This window comes from Sapajus apella, unplaced genomic scaffold (assembly GCF_009761245.1).
Source record: "Sapajus apella isolate SASKATOON/1434 unplaced genomic scaffold, GSC_monkey_1.0 scaffold116, whole genome shotgun sequence".
Classification (NCBI taxonomy): Eukaryota; Metazoa; Chordata; class Mammalia; order Primates; family Cebidae; genus Sapajus; species Sapajus apella.
This window is the reverse complement of record NW_022437056.1, coordinates 4,040,169-4,054,934: the sequence shown is the minus strand read 5'-3', so window position 1 is coordinate 4,054,934 and position 14,766 is coordinate 4,040,169.

The following is a 14,766-nucleotide window of genomic DNA, read 5'->3' as shown; positions in this document are numbered from 1 at the left end:
ATTTTAGCTTTTCTTCAATTTTAGGTAAAATGTCGAAGGACTTCTTGAGTTTGCCCTTTCAATAATTTGAATGTGGTTTACTGATTCCAGTGCAATGGTAATTTCCTATTGCACCGCACTTTTCTTACGTCTTCCTTTTTATTTTTTGGAAAACTCCTTTTAATCTCACTTATCTCTCCCTCAAGTTTCTTTTTAGCCAAGTTCATGATCCTCTTATTTCATTGTTCATTGATTGTTGAATAAAAGTAACATTTACAATATTTAAAAGTAAATAGATTGTCTCTTAAAAATATTTTTATATAAATTTGTTAAAATATGTTCCTGACATGCTTCATAAATCCTATTTTTCCTGCTTTTACAATTTCACACAATGCATGTTTCATGTTGTTGATGTTTACTTTCTTATCCGTTACTAATGAAACGATAATAGTCCCAGTAAGAGACACTAGGGACAGCTATAAGAGATAAACAAAAGGTAAATATTGGTGAGAATATGGACTGATTGCAAGCCTAATACATTTCTGTAAACTGAGTGCAGATTTTAAAATAGACCCCATCTATGAAACCTGATGATCACATTTTCTACAGCCTAGAAATTCCACATTTTGAAATATGTGCATATATTCTTGAAAACACATGTGCAATAATCTTTACAGCAGCACTATTTGGACTATTTGAAATTGACACACCATTCAAATGTCCACCAACAGAAGAATATATATATATTTTTTTTTGAGGTGGAGTCTCTCTCTCTGCCACTAGACTGGAGTGCAGCGGTGCAATCTCTGCTCACTGCAACCTCTGCATCTCGGGTTCAAGCGATTCTTCTGTCTTACCCTCCCTAGTAGCTGGGCTTATAGTCATGTGCCACCACAACCAGCTAATTTTTGTATATTAAGTATAGATGGGGTTTCATTATATTGGCCAGGGTGGTCTTGATCTCTTGACCTTGTGATCCGCCTGCCTCAGCCTCTGAAAGTGCTGGCATGGGTCAACGTGCCCAGCCCAGAAGAAAATATTTTTTAAAAACCTTTGGTGTTTAAATGGATATTATTCTGGATACTGTATAATTTCCAGTGGATATAAATGGATATTTTATAATGGATATTATACTGCGAGGAGAATAAATAAATTCCACTTACATGCAGCCAAGTAAATGAATCTCAGAACTGTAATGTCAAGGGATAGAAGCTAGACACTGAAGAAGACACACTGTGTGCTTCCATTTGTCTAATAAAAACAACACAAATCTGTGGTTTTTGCAATGACAACAGTAATTGCCCTTGGAGGTGTAATATCCAGAGGGCACACATATACCCGTGGTTGTTACATAGTGACTGAGGTTGTACACAGCCGCCATATCACACCAGAGAGTGTAGGCAGAGGCTGCTGTGTTTAATATTGTTCTCTATGCCTGTTTTGTAGTCATGCTCACGTTGTAAAAAATAATGACTTTTATTTATGATATCTGCATTTTCCTTCTCTCTGTTACTTCCTCTATAGGTATATGTACACACATATAAACATATATAAGACTTTAATTGAACATTTACATATGATAATCCATGTTTAAAAACAAATGTATGTCGCCGAATGATTTCAGGCATGAGCTACCTGTTCATAGGGCTGAGACATTTTATGCCTGTGTTGATTTTACTCAGAAGCTCTTTATAATTACAGTACCATTTAGCTCTAATTGAATATTTTAATCCTTGATTACATAAAATTCTTCCAAATATGTATCTCACACCTTTAAGTATTTTAAATTATAAACTGACAAGTTATAGATGTATATTTTATGAGGTGGCAAGTGCTTTTATACATGATTTTATGATTTACAAATACAATAGGGAATGCTATCACCTCAAATATCAATAATTGTATTGAGAACATTTGAAATTTATTCCCAGTAATTTATTACTTACACTATTATTTAAAATATTCACCGTGTTATGCAATTTATCTCAACAAAAAAACATAATATATTCTTCCTAACTGATGCATCATACCCTTTGACCATCATCTCCGCATTTCTCCCACGCCCCAGCTTCTGGTGAACACCATTTTACCCTCTGCTTCTTTGAGTTCAATTGTTTTAGGGTCCAAATATGAGTGAGAATATGACCCAGCAATCCCACTTCTGGGTATTTACTCCAAAAATTTGAAATCAATATGTCTAGGAGGTATCTGCAGTCTCAAGTCCCCTGCAGCACTATTCACAACATCCAAGTGATGGAATCAATCTAAGTGTCCATCAACAGATAAATGAGTCATGAAAATGTGCTGCATAGACACAACAGGAAACTATTCAGACATGAAAAAGAAATTTTGTCATTCGGGACAACATGAATGGAACTATAGAACATGATGCTAAGTGTAGGAAGCAATAGACTCGTAAACATACACGAACACACACACACACACGCACATGCGCATGTGCTCTTTAATCTCCCAACCACCACATAGTTTATACAAGTGTTGTCTACACACTTTCTTGTTTTTTGCTTTTCGGGTTTTTTTAGTTTTTTGAGACAGAGTCTCACTCTATTGTCCAGGCTGGAGTGCGGTGGTGTGATCCGCTCACTGCAACCTCTGCCTCCCAGGTTCAAGTGATTCTCCCGCCTCGGCCTCCCAAGTAGCTGGAACTACAAACACAGACCACCACAACTGGTTAATTTTTGTATTTTTAGTAGAGATGTGGTTTTACCATGTTGGCCAGGCTGGTCTCAAACTCCTGACCTCAAGTGCTTCATCCACCACCTACCTAGGCCTCCCAAAGTGCTGGGATTACTGGCGTGAGCCACTGCACCTGACCCACACACTTTCCATCCACCACTCCTCAACCTTTTCCAACTACAATTCCTACCTGCACCATTTTAACCATACAGCTCTGGCTAAGTTCATTTGTGACAGTTAGCTGGGAAATACAACAGCCAATTAAAAACGACTGTTGTACTTGAAACTTCCCGTGATTTTTTCCACATTGATCTGTCTTCTTTCTTGAATTTGATCTTGGTTTCATTTGCCTAACATGCTCCTTAATTGTTCATGTTGCAAACATTTGAATGTGACATTTCTTCAGGTCTCATTCCCAAGTCATTCTTCTTACTCTGTGTGGTCATCCTGAGAAACCTCAACTAGCCCATTACTTCAGAGTATAAATAAGTTTCATATTTACAGCTAAGCCCTTCATTTTTCTCCGGTATATCTAACTACTCAATTGATATCTTCTCTTTGGATGCATCAAGAATTCAGCAATTACAAAATGTAACTTGTTCTCCCCTGGCCTCTTCTAGTTTTACATATTTCAGGAAAAGGCAGCATTATCCACTAATATGGTTTGGCTGTGTCCCCATCCAAATCTCATCTTGAATTGTATCTCTCATAATCCCCACATGTCCTGGGAGGGACCCGGTGGAAGGTAAATGAATGATGGAGGCAGGTTTTTCTCATGCTGTTCTCATGGTAGTGATTAGGTCTCACGAGATTAATTACAAAGGGCAGCTGCCCTGCACACACACTCTTGCCAGCTGCCATGTAAGACATGCCATTGTTCTTTTTTCTACTTCTCCCATATTGTGAGGCCTCCCCAACCATGTAAAAGTGTAAGTTCCTTAAACCTTTTTTTCTTTCTAAATTACCAGTCTTGTTTATTTCTTCATAGCAGTGTGAAAATTGACTAATAGGTCCATCCTGTTGTTCAAATGAGAAGCCAAAGTGTGAGCCCTGGCACCTTCTTCTCCTTCCCCTGGTGATCCCCTGCTGTGCATTTCACCTGCCCTGAAATCCACTGAACTAGACCTCCCTAAAGTCTCACATCCACACACTGACCTCAGTCTCCACTACCTCCTTCTCCAAGGCAACAGCCGTGCTTGTGTGAGCTCCTGAAATAGCCTCCTGTTTTTCAACATTTGTCTTGCCCTTTACAATTCATTTTCCACAATGCAACTCAAGTAACCTTTTGCAAACTCAGATCCAGTATTTTCATCCCCGGTTTAGAACGTCTGAGTGTCCTGCAAGCAACTCCTGCAATGAAGCCAAACTCTTCTGCATATCCCTAAGGCTCTGTGTGACATGGCCCCAGTGGCTGCAGAAGCCTTCCCTACTACCAAATGATCCTGCCGGGGCTCCACCCACACCAGCTTGTTATTTAAATCTCTGTTCTCCTGTTATAGGCATTTGTGCGTATTGTATCCTCTCTCCAGAATGATCGTTTCCTTTAACTCAGATAAAATTGCAGAGTTTATCTGAGTTAAAAAGATAAACTTGAGTTTATCTCTCAACTTAAAAAGGTAAACTGAGTTAAAAAGATAAGCTAAGGCTCCTTTTATCTCTCAATTTATTATTCATTGCACCTTTTTTCAGATTTTTTAAGTTGACAATAAAAATTGTATATAATTCTCATGCGTGACATGTTTTGATATATGCATACACAGACACATACATCAAAACATGTATATACATATATAAACATATATAAAACATACATACAGACACACATACACACATATATATACACACACACACAGTGGAACGGCTTAATTAAGCTAATAACATGTGCAATAACTCACATACTTACTATTTGTTTATGATGAGAACACATAAAATTTAACCACTTAGCAATTTTCAAGAATACAGTGCATTGTTCTTAACTGCAGTCACCATGTTGTGGTATTCATTATACAATATATCTTTTTTTTTTTTTTTTTTTTGAGACGGAGTTTCTCTCTTGTTACCCAGGCTGGAGTGCAATGGCGCGATCTCGGCTCACCGCAACCTCCACCTCCTGGGTTCAGGCAATTCTCCTGCCTCAGCCTCCTGAGTAGCTGGGATTACAGGCACGCACCACCATGCCCAGCTAATTTTTTGTATTTTTAGTAGAGACGGGGTTTCACCATGTTGACCAGGATGGTCTCGATCTCTTGACCTTGTGATCCGCCCGCCTCGGCCTCCCAGAGTGCTGGGATTACAGGCTTGAGCCACCGCGCCCGGCCTATTCAATATATCTTAAAAGAAATAACTGGCCTCTCCACTCCGTTGGGGTTTCTGTTGCACCCTTCACGGTGCTGCACAGCACTGTCTCACGACACTTAGGGATTTACACCTTGGGCCTCTAGCACAATGACAAGCACACAGCAAGCACAATGACATTCTGTGAGTGGCTCTTCAATGGCTGTGCCAGCAGTACAGCAATACAGGGGAAGGGGAGGTCAGCGGTAAACAAGTCGCTAGAGGAAACTTTGTTTCCCTCTGCATAGGCTAATTCATTTTTGTTTTTGTTTCTCGGCTCTCTGCTTTCCAATTTCTATTTATTCTGATTTGAAGTCAGGATGTTCCCCATCTTTAGTCTTCCCAGTGTTTTGCCTGCTGAATCCAGAAGGATTCAAACACGTCCAAGCTTAAGTTGATTTCCAATGGTCTGTGCTCATAGCCCGGCAGGGTTCAGCTTATGAAGGCTCTTGATGCCCCATGGAAAACATATTTCAGGAATAAATGATCCCCCCGCCCATAGCTCATCCTTCTTCCTGCAAAGGAGGACGGGTTGGGAAGGCTCTGCCCGCACATGTTCTACCTGTTTGCCGTTCTCTGGAATGACTTATCGGAAGAGTGTATTCAGGAAGACATGGTGTGTTATTCATATTGGTCAATTTGGGTCATATTTAAAATAATTTTCTCAATTTCAGACATATACATGTATCTTTTGAAGCTTGGGCATAAGTACAATGTATTCAGTATTTTTGTTACTGCATACTTTAAAAAAAAATGTACCTGAATTACACTATGATCACAATATGATATCAAGTCACCATTTTGCAGTAAAAAGCTACATTATTTACTTTCTGGAAGCACTGAGGTGTTTGCACATGTATTAGGGAGTGCAGATGCCTCCGCTATATAAATAAGCATGTGAGTTTTACTTTCCAGAATCATATCCCACTCATATCAGCCAAGATTCTTCAGATAAACAGAGCTAAAAGAAAGGAAGAAGGAGAGAGGAATGTTATGGGGAGTCTTGTTCAAAATTTTCCAGGCAGGCTGGGACACTAAAAATCCCAGCAGGAGTTGCTGCTCAAAGTCACGAAGGGGATAGAATTTCTTTCTTTTCAAGGATCTCAGTTTTTTTCTTAAGGCCTTCAACCCATTGAAAGAGGTCCACTCACACTTTGGAAGGTAATCTACTTTATTCCAAGTCTACTAATCTACATTAATGACATCTAAAAAGCACCTTCACGGCAACATCTGTATTGATGTTTAACCCCAAACCTGGACCCCAGAGCCTAGCCAAGTTGACATGTAAATTTAACCATCACACCACTGAATTATAAAATCATAACATAAACATATCTAAGTTTTTCTTCTTGAACATTTTTTTTGGTAGAACTTTGAGATTCCAGATGTATTCTGGACATACTCAGATATAGAAACTCCCTTACCCTCATTAAAAAGTACTTCATTTGTCTAGCTGCTAATTGGAATATGAAGAGAGAAAAATACATCTGTGAATCTGTTTAGTCTAGAAATAGAATTGTTGTTGTTATTGCTTTGTTTCCAAATATATGCCCTAAGCACTGCTCAGAGAAGCCCTCTGAAATCATGAGACCTTTGAGAACAAACTCAGTGTTTCTAAGTCAAATAGGAAACGAATGGAGACTTGTTAAAAGTCGCTAGTTTCTAGCAATAAAAGCCCTCTAGAGAAGTTCTGTTCCATTTCACAAGGTTGGGATCAATTCCTCCAGAGCTAGATTTTGGTCATATCGATGCAATTGCATTATCTCTAATGGTTTTGATTTTTACAATGAGAGTTTCTCTAAGCTCTAATCATTCACATGTCAATAGGAGAATTTAATATGTTGCTCATTGTATCCATTCAAGCATGCGAGAGTCATAAACACTTCTTTCCACAGTCAGGCTGGGGTTCATTCCACGTCTCTGTAGGCATACGATGGGTTGTATGAATCACACGTCATTTTCTAAAAACAGGTCCCTGTGGCTCAGAGAGGGTAAATGCCTTCCACATGGATGTATAGTTTATTTTCAAAGGGAAGTTGCACCATTGGAACAGATACTACTAAATGAGTTTATTTTTAAATTCCATAAATACTATCTATTCATTCCATCTTATAAGCATAGGCATTAATGGATTTGAGAAAAATATCAAAACCCTGGACTACTATTTTTTAATAAACATAGGCATCATCTGATATAAATAATAAAGTGATTACAAAGGGTTTTGAAAGTACAAAGTGCTAAATGATATAAAGTGCTTTCACACTTTCTTGATTGGTGCTGCTGCTCAAAACAGTGTAAATATATCCTCATGACTACTTAGAGGGAATTCTGAGTTCTATAAATATGATGACACATTGCATATTTTCACCAGATCCATTAGTGCTTTTCAGATGTTAAAAGCTCCAATTCTCTATAACGGCTTTTTCTTTTTATAAACTTTATTTTTTGGAACTATGTAAATCAATGCTATGCCTGTCTCCGAAAAGTATCAAATGAGAAGAAATACGTATAGTCTTGTTACGTGAATATATACACTCATGTAGCACATATATGCTCATATGTGCAAATATACTCCAGAAACAAATATTAAGTATATATTATGGGTACTGAAATAAGTCAGACTTGATTCATTAACATAAGCAGGAAAGAAAAAACAAATAAACCCAAAAGGAAATGGTCATTTTCATATGGCTTCTGATTTTTTTTTTTTTAAATGGAGCATTGCACTTGGCATTAGAAAATCTAGGATGAAGTCTAGGGTTTTTATTTGCCTGCTCTGAGACCTTGGACAGGTTTCTAAAAAAAAAAAAAAATCAAACCAGTATCCTTACCCAAAGGGGAGGTGATAACATCATCCTCACAGGGGTATTGTGAAAATTAAATAGGGCATGGTTTTTCAATTTAGTGACAAGTTGTAGATCCTTAAGAAGTGTTAGCTTCCTTCCCTTTTAACATACAAGCAATGACTCCAAACTCTCAAGGACTACTTGAAAATTTGAAAATATCTAAAAAACTGTCCTCAAAATTGACTAAGGCATAATTATAAACGTCAAAAAACCAACCCGTCTACTTTCGATGATAAAAGTTTGTGTTATGCTCTCTGTGCATTGTCCTGGGGGAGATTGGTAAATAGTCCATGATAAGAGTAGCACAAATAATTTGGCTTTGTTGAGTTCTTTTCAATTCTTTCCTTTACACACATCCTTGTGACATTTTACTTTTGCTATTTTCAAAAAATATAGTGTCGGATCTTTCTGCAGTAAATCTCACAACTCTCCTAATAGTTTTGGATTCTTATTTAAGTTGCTATAAAGCAACCAAGGTCTAGTGAAATCCGGTGCTAGTAGTTATGTCTTCGGGGCATAGAAATTGATTTTTCTCATCTTTCATCTTGTCATATAAAGATCATCAGAATGCCCTTTAGATCACAACCTGGGGCCCTGCTGTAATACTGGCAGAACCACAGTAAAAATGAAGGTTCCAGGCTGAGGATCCTGTGAATAAATGAACTACTGTTCTTTAGGTTTTGTAAACGGTAGAATTTAAAGTGATCCTTCTAAATAGAAAACACATTTCTCCCTGCATGCCAGGTCAAATTGTTTTGCAAATCAAACTATCTCCTAAGATCTGTGTTGGAAACATATACCTATTGCTTAAGTAATGTGTCATACTGCCTAAGATTATATTGTAATTTCTTTTCTTTTTTTGTTTCTGTCTTTTTTTGTTTGTTTGTTTTTTTGAGAACTAGTTTTACTCTTGCTGCCCATGCTGGAGTGCAATGGTGCGATCTCAGCTCACTGAAACTTGTGCCTCCCGGGTTCAAGCACCTCTCCTGCGTCATCCTTTGAGTACCTGGGATTACAGGTGCCCGCCACCATGCCCTGCTAATTTTTTGTATTTTTAGAAGAGACAGGAATTCTTCATGTTGGCTAGGCTGGTCTTGGACTGCTGACCTTAGGTGATCCGCCCACCTCAGGCTCCCAAAGTGCTGGGATTACAGGCGTGAGCCACCGTGCTGGGCTCTGTAATTTGTTTTTGTAAAAATAGCAGTAAATTGAATAAGGGACTACCAAAATACTTCCACTCTATCACTGTTGTTAGTTAGCATTGTCATAGAGTAAACTCAATGTGTGATGCCTCTTCTGTGCATATGCCGGCTGTCAGGGCTACTGGCGTACCCGTAGGATGGGTCAAAGTATGTTTCCATGAATATCAAGATTAAAGGTCAGCAAACTTCACCATGGGTCATATTTTTGTCTCAGAAAATTTAGGCTGAGTTGCCTCCCTGGATGAGAGTGAGAAATAGGAAAATTGAACTTCAGAGACGCACTGTGGTTTTGTTAAATAAATAATTCACGCAATGCACTCTGGTACAGAACTTTTTTTGAATTGCAAACATCACAGTGAGGCATCCTCAGCCCAGTGGTGGATAGGAAAAATCTAAAGCTTTGTGCTTTCAAGGACAAATTTGCACCATTCCATGCCATGTATTTACAATCTTTAGACCCAGAACACTTCTTCTTCCTGGTCTAATTTCTGAAGTCAGAACTTTTCTCTCATTGTTTCCAAGCAGATGAAATAATTTATCTTCAGACTTTGTCATCTCCTAACTGATGTGCTAGAAGGAACTCCAGGTTTACTTTAATCATTCAATTATTCATAAAATTAACAATATTTATTGAGTAGCTAACATGGGCCAAAATTACTGTTAATGACAAACTAAAAATATAGACTTTGGGCTTTATTGTTTTTGTTGAGTATTCATTTACTTTGAATCTGTGTCACAAAATAGTCTCATATTTATGTATAAATTCATAAAGTAAATGACATTTTAAAATATTCAGTCTACCTGCATTTTATGAAATCAAATAAAAGTATTTCATGCTCTCAGGAATATATGCAAAATTTTCATACATAAAATGACAAAATCTTCTGTGAATTAGAGTAAATTTTTCTAATCAAGGAATTTTGAGATGCTGATTTAGAAAAGGTAACAAGGCTTATGTAAGCATCACTCAGTTTTTGCTTGTTCATTTCAAAAGTGATCAACAAGTCCTCTCCTATGCACCGGTAGGTTCCTACTCTTCTACCAGCAGAATCTGAAATTATGGCCAAATAGATTTTATCTGCCTGACAATATAAGCACTTATTAACAAGCAAGTCACTAGATGGAGATATACAAATGGCTGTGTAGATTTCAGCATATAAAAAAGAAAATCCCTCAGAACAATTATAATATTTGGTCATGATATTATATTATAATGACATACAAATTGAAACACTGAAAAATATGTACCCTTTTAGCTGTTTTATTATAAAGAAAAGTTCATTGACATAACATCTAACATCCTTGCTGCATTACTGTTAATGTTAAAAAAATACTGTAAAGTTAAGACATCATCTCTACATTCTTGTATTCTTAGAATAGCTACAAGAACACACCCCCTTATAGAAAGCTCTACCATATTAAGAACATGCCTCCTTATCTAAAGCTTTACCATATTGAAGAAACTGGGCCATCTAAAACCACATTCCTGTTACAAACATAAATATCCTAACATTTTGAGACAATTTTTTAATGGGAAACCTGATTTTATAAAGGCAAATAATACGTTAGTCAATAGTTAATGTGTCAATATTAAAAAGCTATTATAAAGCTAAAGATTTTCAGATAAAAAATAATTGCTTCCTAATTAAATGTTATAATTCATTTGAAATAAGTTAGCATAATGTCCAGAATATTGTAAATTCTCAACAAAGATTATGTATTTTTAAAGCAACTTTCCTTAGGCCAAAGGGTATATACACTTGGATTTATATTCTACTGACATTTATTAAACAAGAGCAATGACAACAAAACTCTGATGCTTATCATTTGTATGTCGTTAAAATATAACATTTTTAAGATTCAAACTTACAAAGGCACAACTATTTAATTTATTTAGCAATAATGACAACATCACCATCACTAGAAAATGGAAAATAATTGCTTGATTTTTTTTTTTTTTCCTTTTCTACATATGATAAAAATGAGACTTGGAAAAGTCTAAATTTCTTGCCTAAGATTATAATATTACCAGGTTTTTCAGTAATTAGCAGTCTGCCTCTTGTGTTTGACTCCATCCTGCTGTAGTACCTTGTTTCTTGTATATTTTCCTTATATAAGCAGGAATAGCTAGATGTGGATTTCTTCGCTCATATGTGCCAAAGAATCACTTTACTTTTTCTATCTTTATTAAAAAATGGAATATAATGATAAAATCAGGTCTCCATGTTAAAATTAATTTTCTACAATTTGATGTCATATCTGGCTTTTCTTTTGCAAAAAAAATGTCTAATACATATAGAATATAACTTTTTAATGTAGATATTCTTGTAAAAAACTGTGAGTAAAACTGAATCAGTCCTCTGATATGTTACTATTTTTAATAAATATAACTCAACAATGCTAAAATAATCAATTCCCTTTTCATTCATCTGCAGAATGTAACAGTCTAGAAATTCACAGCAAAAAAACAAATTAAGTGCATTATGTTAGGCCATTGACAAATAGTTTAAATTGCTAAATCTAGAAATCAATGTAATGGCAACCTTTCAAATCCCAGAAAATCCGAAAGTTAGGAGCAAGGACTCCCTTTTGTGAATTTCAGTTATAAAATATCAAAAACGTATCTGACAGCCTGCGGGTTATTTATGTACCACACGAGGGCCCACTCACTAAAGTTGATTTACCATCACCTCTCCAAAAAAAAAAATATTGACTTCAGAGTGAGAAGCCTTCCTCATCTTGCTCTAAACCAGAACTCTGCACGTGCAGTACTCTGCACCCCATCTCACATCTTTGCCAGGACTGTGTTCTGTTGATTTTTTGGGTTCTGTATCTTCAACTTCTTCATGTGCCCTGGCTCAGTGGTCCTAGCAGAGCTGCTCAGACATCATCCTGCTGCAGGAATGTCACTGATTGGCAGCCCAGCTGCTCCTCATTGGGGTCCACCCCTCATCCGCACCATCTTCCCACCTTTCCTTGCTGCCCTCAGCCTGTGCCTGCACACAGCTGGGAACTAGTGGAAGCTCACGCCTGCAGGACATGGGATTCCCCAGTGGGCAGCTCTGGCTCTAGGACTGTCTAGTGGGCATGGAGAACGGATTACGCCTCACCTAAACTTTCCTACGACGGCACTGCAATTGCAGGCTGCTCTCTCAAATCGACCCTCATCCCCTCTCCCTCTTCAGAGGCATCAGACCTACATCACCTTCTGAAGCCTCTCTTGCCTCCTCTAGCTCCCTACCATGTCCAGATCCAATTTCACCTGCTTTCTCCTCTTCTGCCTCTTGTCTTTGTCTCTCCATTGTCATCAGCAAATTCACGTTTGGGTTCCACACTGTTAACTCTAATGGTCACTTGTACTCTGAAAAACCTAACCTGTCTATAACACCTGTACATTCCTAGAATAGTTTCTCTCTGAAATGCCTCATTCTACATCCTACTTTATTTAATGCTCCTGTCTGACTTTTCCTTTTCACTCCTGCTACTGGACCTTCCATCCTCTGCCTGCATCTTAAATACTGCTTTTTAAAAAATTATTATTCTGTCTTGGTGACTTATTCCTTTTCACTCGACATCTTCCCTCAAAATCATCTCGTGCCCCTAATGACCATCATCTTTGTGGATATATCCAAGTCTGGATCCCCTTATTAAGCTTTGAGTGACAAATATACTCTGGACATCTCCTCTTGTGTGATTCATAAGAGCTCAGTATTCCACAAAGATCAAACAGAACTCATTATTTCCGTGGAAAACTTCCAAACTAATTTCCGTTTTCCTTACTCCAACAATTGGCACCCCCATCAACTTGGGTATCAACTCAATTTCATTTCTCTCTCTTTTTGTAGACTCAGTAACCAGCTCTACAACCTCCGCACCTAACTGTTCACAAACCTGCATGCTCTACTCACTGGCACTACTCAAATAGGGTGATCCTCATTTGTTGTTTGATTGACAACTGTAACGGCCTCCTAAGCAGTCTACCTGCTTGCAACTTTTAATGTGTTTGATCAAAATATTTTATTTGTTTGTAAGTTTGCTAAGGCTACTGAAACAAAATACCATACCGATTGGTTTAAGTAACAGAATTTTTTTCCCACAGTTCTGGAGATGGAACACCCAAGATCAAGGTGCTGGCAGGACTGTTTCTCCTGAGGCCTCCCTCCTAGTCTTGCAGACAGCCTCCTTCTCTCTATTCTCAGGTCTTTCCTTTGCACAAGCACATCTCTTGTGTCTCTTTAAGTGCCTGGTCTTTCTCTTTTTTTAGAACACCAGTCAGATTAAATTGGGACCCATGCTAAAGGCCTCGTTTTATTTTTTTTTATTTTTGAAAGACAGTCTTGATCTGTTGCCCAGGCTGGAGTGGAATGGCACAATCTCAGCTCACTGCAACCTCTGTCTCTTGGGTTCAAGTGATTCTCCTGCCTCGGCCTCCCGAGTAGCTGGAATTACAGATGCATGCCATCACGCGAGACTAATTTTTGCATTTTTAGTAGAGGTGGGGTTTCGCCATGTTGGCCAGGCTGTTCTTGAACTCCTAACCTCAAGTGATCTGCTTGACTTGGCCTCCCAAAGTGCTGGGATTACAGAGGTGAGCCACCGCGCCCTGCCATGTGTCTTCTTTTCTTCTTTTCGAGCTACAGAGAGCTATTTTAACTTCCTTGGGATACCAGATGCTCTCTGGCTTTGAGCTTTGAATGATCTGCTCCCTGTGTCTCAGTTATCTTGTTGGGTAGTTAGGTTGTCTTAGGTAGTGTCCTTTGAACGTGCTGACCTACTCCCTTGTAGGAAGGTTGACTTGCTCTGCAGTGTCCTTCTGTGGCAACACACATATTGCCGTCATAGCACATAAGACGTTGTATCCTTTTTGGTTGCTTTCTCACCTGTAGTCCAAGAAATCTGAAGATTCAGAAGAACAAGGACAAAACGTGTTCATAATTGTATTATTTCCAGAGCATATTTTAAGGGTTTGCACATCTAATATAGTAGGTACATAAATTACTATAGATACTGATTGTAAAGGAAATTATGGTTTTAAAAATGGATGTCCATTTAAAGGAAAATAGCACATATTCAGGTAAGAGATTTGGGGAAGAGTGTAGCCTAAGGGACTTAGCGTTCTTCACTTTAAACTCCACATCTTCCCACCTGGATGTCCTGAACCAAGCAGCATCAGACTGGTGTGTGGTGTTTCCAACCCTGAGGCCAGTGGTGGGGATCAGGACCACTCCCAGTCATGATACCTAGCCCCAAAAGTTTTACCCAGAAAATGACACTGATCAAAATAACTAACTACCCAACTAAGATAACCTAGAATCTGTAGAGAAAAATAAACTTTTAAAAAAATTCAGAATATATTCTTTATGAAATGGAGTTACTGTAGAAGAGATGAAAACTTGAAAATCAACAAATTTATAATAAGAAAACGTAAGGATATTGAAGAATTAGACAGAGAAGATGCTCTGGAACTGAAAAGTGGATAAGTAAGTTGGAGAGAAGGCCACTCCCTTTTGAGATATAAAATGCTGGACTAGAACATCAAAGGAAGAAGCTGGAACAAAGAGCAAACACACAAGAAGATGACATTTATGTAGGAAAATTTCAGATACTTAGGCAATATATCCAGGAAAATCAACACACGTAGTATAGATATTCAAGAGAAGAAAAGAACTGATAATTATTTTATTGATAATAGTGAACAAATAATAGAA